Source organism: Tenrec ecaudatus, chromosome 1 (assembly GCF_050624435.1).
Source record: "Tenrec ecaudatus isolate mTenEca1 chromosome 1, mTenEca1.hap1, whole genome shotgun sequence".
Taxonomy (NCBI): Eukaryota; Metazoa; Chordata; class Mammalia; order Afrosoricida; family Tenrecidae; genus Tenrec; species Tenrec ecaudatus.
Window position 1 is genome coordinate 73,571,053 of NC_134530.1, and position 7,083 is coordinate 73,578,135.

Genomic DNA, 7,083 nt, shown 5'->3' on the forward strand with positions numbered 1-7,083 from the left:
TCTCGTACTGAGACACGTGGTGGGAGCAGCTGCCGTCTTAGGCGTTTTCCCTGGCTACATTCCCTACGTGCTGGGCCGGGAGGTCGTTTGAGAAGTCGTGAGTAAAGGCACCCGTTTACTGTGTCCCTTCAGCTAGAGCCCCCTTCCTCGTCGCGGAGAAGCGCTGCTGTTGAGGCTTTCTGTGTAGCAGGATGCTTAGTTTCTGTATTTTTTAAATAGATTACCTTATTTATTCAGGGCTCTATTTTATTTTTGACTGGGCTCAGACTTAGAGATGGACGCCCTCAGCGAGGACAGCCCCCGTGTCGCTTGGCAGTCTGGTCCTGCTGTCCCTCTCTGGCCTCCCTCATTCTCTTGGCCAAAAGCTTGGCGTACTCAGCAGCCTCCTATGCTTTCTTGGTGCGCTGCTTCTCAGGGCAATGAGCCCGCGCTTGTGCTGCAGGATGCGCGGAGTCACAAGACGCTGAGTCTCGGGCGCTTTGGTCCTGGGTCTCTTGTCTTCTTTGTTCGGGGCTTTCTCACAATGTGCTGGTGGACATCATCTTCTTTAGAGACTGCAGAGTTTGCGGATTCTGCTGGCTCTTTTGGGCCCCAGGCGACGAGGCACGTTTCTATCAGTCCTGAGATTGCTCTCTCTCCTTGCTTTACAATAGCCGAGTTGAGAACGCTCACATTGGCACCCACAATGCACCGGGCAGATTTGCGCGTCCTCTCCCTAGTTCTCCTTGGTCTGTGGCAGGAGCGTCCCCAACTCAGCAGCAAGTGGACACGGCCGGGTCAAGACACCTTGCTTCATGGGAAAACCTTGCTTGTCATTCCCACCGCTGATGTGGACAACATCGCCCTGAGCCTCTGCGGCGACTTCCGTGTCCATTCGCTTCTCATAAAAAGTGAAAAGTTTGTGTTCATCGTCCACTTCAATGCGTTTCTGGCAGCCAGTGGCTGGGAAGGAGATGTTCAGCTTCGTAGTGAAGCAGTCAACTGCCCCGTGACACCATGGAAAAGAGCTAATTCCTATATTAGGCCAGTAAATTGGTTGGTTGGGTTGGGTTGGTTGGTTGGTTGGTTGGTTGGTTGCTTGCTTGCTTGCTTGCTTGCTTGCTTGCTTGGCTGCTTGCTTAGCTGCTTGGCTGCTTGGTTGGCTGCTTGGCTGGTTGGTTGACTGGTTGGCTGGTTGGCTGCCTGGCTGGCTGGCTGGTTGGTTGGTTGGCTGCTTGGCTGGTTGGTTGGTTGGTTGGTTGGTTGGTTGGTTGGTTGGTTGGTTGGTTGGCTGGCTGGCTGGTTTGAACATAGACAAATTTGCGTTTATCCCACCTTTATCACTTGCTAGCCAAATGACCTCAGGCAAGTCGTTTCAACATGCTAGACCTAAATTCCCTTTATACAAACCCATTGCCAGAGAATTGATTTCAATTATGGTGATGACCTCATTGAGTGCCACACTGGAACTGTGCTCCTATATATAAGGGGTTAATAATGCCTACCTTTCAAGTTTATTAAAAATAAACATACATGCTCAGTAAAGAAATATATTCTCTTCCTTGATCTTTTCAAACACACACTGCTTAAGTTCTGAAGTCTTTTGAGATCCTAGCTGATTTAGATTGTTTAAATTTATCCTTTGTTCTGAACTCCTTGAGCTGTTCTGAAGAAGAGGGCCATGCTCTAAAACACCCCTAGTTTAGTCCAAACCACTGGTTATGTATCATTTTTAAGCCATGTTTGAAGGTTTTCTCTTTCTTAACTTTCTAATTTCAGCCCGAGCAAAATTCAGCTGCTAATACCTAAGCCCGAGGCATTACAATTTTGGTGAAACTTCTAATAGGCCTGAATGGCAGTATTCTGAATGGCACCACTGTAATTAATGGTACTCAGGAAGATTTATGATCATGGGGAGCAGATAAAACAGAAATAGTACTGCTTCTGCACTTCCCCTCTCTTTATTCACTATGAAATTTTATGGGAAATAAGTGCAATAAAAAAATGTAAGCTCTTAATCTTTTCCAGAAATCCTACCTCATTTGATGAATAGTTGGAGAGAATAAATTAGAGCATTATTTTTTTTCTTTTATACAGCCTACTTTGCATTTTAGAAATGAGGATGGCAACTCAGACTTCGAGCCAAATGATCACAAGGCATTTTAAAGACCTTTGTTGTCTTCCATTCATATTTATTCTCCATAAAAGATGATTTCAAACAAAGTCAATCACTTCATGAGTAATTAACATATTAGCAATAATAATAGCCATAGTAACCATTCTCTGTGACACCCCATTACGTACCAGGCAATGTACCTAGTACTATACATAATAGTGATATACTTTACTCAATGGATGGGTAAATGGACTCAGTTCACACAGATAGTATGTGACAGAGAAGAAATTTGCACCTAAGTCTGATTAACTCCAAAGCCAGTATTCTTTCTGCTATAAAATGCTGCCTTTCATTATAATTTTTTATGGTCATACTATTAATAACAAGGAGGCAAATTATTTTAATAAACAATATAACCACATAATCATGAGGATAATAATAAGGGTTATATAGCTGTTACATTGAAATAAAATAGGTATTTATTATAATATACTATTATGACCTTGTGTGGTAGTTACATAATCTCCTGTCAACTTGCAAAGGGGTGGAATCTAGCCTGTCAACCAGGTCCCAGTTTGATGACCTCATCTTGAGACGAGAAGGAGATAAATAGCTCATTGGAGAACAGACATACTCGCTGCTTGTCTTCCTGCTGACAAGCCAGATGTGCTACACTGATGGAGCCAGAGCTCTGGGGCTGGAGGAGCCACATGGAGACCCACACCAACGCTGAGATGCTTCCACCACCACTGGATCCACAAGATTCTCCACCCACTTACCTGTGATCTTTCTTCATGCATTTGACGTCATGGCATGTGCTGCATGAGTCTGAAGAAGAATTTATAGACAGGCAATGGACCTATGGGCTAATATTGGATTCATGGACTTAACCTGGACTGGGCTGGGATGTTTTTTTTAATGTACAATTGCTCTTTGATCTAAAGTTCTCTCATACCCACATATGAGTGTTTATGAATTTGTTTCTCTAGTCAACCCAGACTGACACACCTTGCATTTGAATATCACTTCACATTCCTGAATGTATATTCTTGTCATCTAAATTGATTCTGTATATTGTAAAATAGAACCATTTATAAACCTGTAACACTAGACTGTAAGTTTATTTTTTTTAATCAAGGAGAGTAGTGCAGTAGTTTCAAATGAAATAAGACTTCTTAAATTTCTGACAAAGTTTGGGATAAAAAGATAGATCAGGAATCACCTGCAGTAGAAAATTTCTTATATAGAACAATACTAGTTTTCGCCCTTGCTTAAAAGAAAGGAAGAGTCATATTTTGTTTAAATTTCAACTTTTGAGTATGTGTTGGTTTAAAACATGTTTTGTATTTAAAATATGTGTTTCATCAACTATAAAAATAATTACCCAGGAAAATGTTTGGTCATTGCTGGGGATTAGACCAGCTATCCCGCATCAAGCTGGGTTCGAAATGAGGCGTGCGGATGAAAGGAAAAGAAACAGATATGTACAAAGCATGGGATCGGGAGGACGACAGTCTGATGGACTGAAGTACTGAGTATATTTGAAGCTTGGTTTGTATACTCTTCTTACACAAAGGAATTGGTTACAAGACAAACATCAAAGAACTTAAACATTCCTAAACTTATCTATGCAAATGTCACTTAACTAGTCACAGTTTCTTAACCTTAGAATAATAAAAGCACTAGGTTCAAAGACAATCACATGGATAAGCAAGATTTAAAAGAGATCATAAATTACTGAGTTATCCCTCAATGTTTTTAGCAGCAAGTTCACAAATAACAGTCATTTTGCAATGCTTTTGTCTGCAAAGACACAGAGGCACAGGGGACTAAATGGTCACCCATTAGTAAACACCTTGATCAGCCAGATGCCTCCTACAGGTCGTATTAATTTTGTCTTCCTAAGTAAGTTATAGTAGTTCAGCCAAAATAATTAGATCTTCATTTTTCTGCATGAGTTTTAGAAAGTAATAATCCAATAAGAAATCACTTCCAATTTCTCAGTAGCCTCGGGAAAAATGGACCAGTAATGGGCACGTTTGCTTTTTGCAAACAAGAGCTGGGAATTGGAGAACACACTGTGAAAGTTAGGAAGCTGCGTGTAAATTTGGTCTGTTAGAGTTGGATATTATTTCCATGCTGGTGGATAACCTCTTGGGACTCCATCCTACTTTCTCTGCAGGAAAAATCAGGCCGCAACAAAGGCCAACAGTGTATCTGCTGTAAGCCATCTATAGCCCCACCCCCACCCCCCCAGGAAAGAAGACTGTCTGGGTGAGGAAGGGTCCTCTTCTAGTGCTGGAGCTACATAGTTTTTTGCTAGGGGGTGGGGGTAATGAGCAGGGCAGGGAAGAGAATGAGTTCTGATGCCATTTTTGCTCACATCTGCCACATGACACACTCCTTTTCTCCTGTGCCAGGAGACCAAGAATCGGTTGTGATCTCAAAGTAAATCGAGGGACAGGGAAGGAGAGGAAGGCGCTCAAGGAGATGGACTGACACGGTGGCTGCAGCAGGGCTCCGGCACAGGAACAGCTGTGAGGATGGCTCAGGAGTGGGTGGAAGGAGAAAGCAGGGAAATTTCCCTTAAGAGGTTCTGAGTTTCTTTAAGGGTAGTACAAACTTGGAAAGGGATAGTGGTGATGTGAGACAATGCAGTGACACAATTAAGGTTACTGTACTGCACATGTAACTGTGGTTGTAATGGCACAATAAAATAGCTCTTATATGCTGGTTCTCAAAGAAAGAAAGGAGGGTAGAAAGGAAGAAAACAGATCTAATAACTGAACGTGTGAATTCAAAAATCATAAATTCATAAAGTTCCTAATGCTTGACCTTTCCCCACTTACAGCCTCAGGTACCCTGTTCTGGGAATCTTCCTCAAACAGAAGGGCCATCTATGGCCTTCTCAAAGGATGGCTTGGCTGCGCCGGGGGGATCTATCTTCATGTTTCCCTTGCTCTTGGAGATGAGTAAGAATGGACGTGAGTCCCTCCCTAGTTCTGAACAAGATAAGCAGCCTGTCCACTATTCTGAGAACCCATCCTTTTCCATTGCTTCTCTCTCAGCATGAGTCCATTAGGGCCAGGCTTCCTGTGCTTGATCAGCCCATTGCAGCATTTCCATTGGCGTCCCGTCAATTCCTGGAGCCTTGCTTTCAGTGCAGCTTGAATGTCTTCCTTCAGCAGCATCGCTTCCTTCTCATATACTACCTCCTGAAGTGGTGGCATGTCCACTAGTTCTTTTTGGTGCTGTGACGTTGTGCATTCATGGACGTCATTGCACTTTTAAATCTGGCGAATAACACAGTGTGATTCATCTCGAAGCTGTCATTGCAGTAAGGCATATGGCTGTCAGATTCCAAATGGCCACTATCAGTCCACTTCAGCTCACTAATGCTTAGAAAGTTGATCTTTATGCATTTTATTTTTGACAACTTCCAATTTTCGTAGATCCATACTTCATATATTCCAAATGCCAATTATTAATTGAGATTTGCAGCTTTTTCTGTTCATTTTTAATCATGCCCCCCCCCCCAGCAAATGAAGGTCCCTAAGATTTTGTAGGCTTTCTCTATCCAGGCCACCATGGTCAACTTTACTTTGGAAGGCAGCTCTTCTTCCTCAGTCCTATGTTGAGTGCCTTCTGACCTAAGGGCAGCATCTTCTGGCACTGTCTCAGATAATGTTCTGCTGTTATTGGTGAGGTTTTCAGTATCTGACAGCCTTGTGTCACTCGCCATAAGGTTGAGAAGGACTAATTGCTCAGAAGTGGACAGTCGATTCCTTCTTTGCAGTCAACTCTTAGTCTGCAAGCTCTGCTGAAACCTGCTCACTGCAGGTGATCCTGCTCATATTATCAAGTAAGTAGTTTCCTGCATCACTGCAACACCCACGTCACCACCGTTCACCTACCTGCAGACAAGCGGTGGATTTCACATGCTATATCGATGTATATGATTCCACTGTGTCGCCAGTTGTTAACCACTGGCATAGACCAATTATAATTCAGTACATGTTCCCACTGGAGCAAAATTGGGACTTTGATAGCAAGCAAGGAAGACACAAAGTGATAGGATTGGCATTAGCCTGTTGTGACAGATATAACTAGAAATGATTTGCTCATAAAACAGAATAACCGTAAGGCTTTAGACATAATTGTACATAAGTTTAGAATAATCAATCCCTTTCTTTATCCCCTCTTACTTCCTCTTTCATCTCTCTCCCTCTTCAGGTCTGTGATAGGTAGGTTTGTTATGCCAACATGGCCAGTGAACATGTGTGAGATTAATTGAAAGGCGGAGAGGTAAATGGCTCGGCGAACCTCGCCTCTCTCTCTCTCTCTTGCTCTTTGATCATCAGACCAGTGTGCAGCTTGTTCTGTGCCTCCATTTGCAAGCTACACTACCTGTGGGACGCCTAACCTGTGGACGTTGTCATTGTAACTCGAGGTTCCTTCAAGACCTGCTTTGCCACGCTACCGGAATGTACATCTCTTGAGCTGGGGACTGTCGGACCCTGTCATCTGGCTGACTTTTGGTGACCTGCCTTGCTGTTTGCTTCCTGTGCCCGGATAGCCTGAATTGCTCTACAGAGGACTACCCGGCGGCCCTCAAGACTTGAAGGACTGCCAGCGTATTAGCTGTCTCACAGAAATGAGTTGTACTGAGCCATTTGTACTGCCTTATAGATTAATTAACTTTCTTATGTTATCTAACTATATAAATATATATAAAATTATTAATGTCCTGATTTTTTTCTCTAGAGAACCCTGTCTAACACAACATCTCGGGTCCCCATCTTTGTCCTTCTCCATTTCTTTCCCTCAGACTCTGTTTCTCTCTTCCTTCATCTCTTTCTGATTCCGTCTCTAGCATATCGTTGTAACCCGGGCCAGATGATCACAAACCTTGATTGTTTATAACAACACTCTCTGCAGAAGCATAGCAGAACTCTTCAGAGACTGAAACCAATCGTCGAGTAAATGTT

General features: G+C 43.0%; 1 pseudogene; it reads right to left on the reverse strand.

Annotated features, from left to right (window-relative positions):
- Nucleotides 1-246: 246 nt before the first annotated feature.
- Nucleotides 247-6,088, reverse strand: LOC142426787 (small ribosomal subunit protein eS6-like; annotated as a pseudogene).
- Nucleotides 6,089-7,083: the final 995 nt, after the last annotated feature.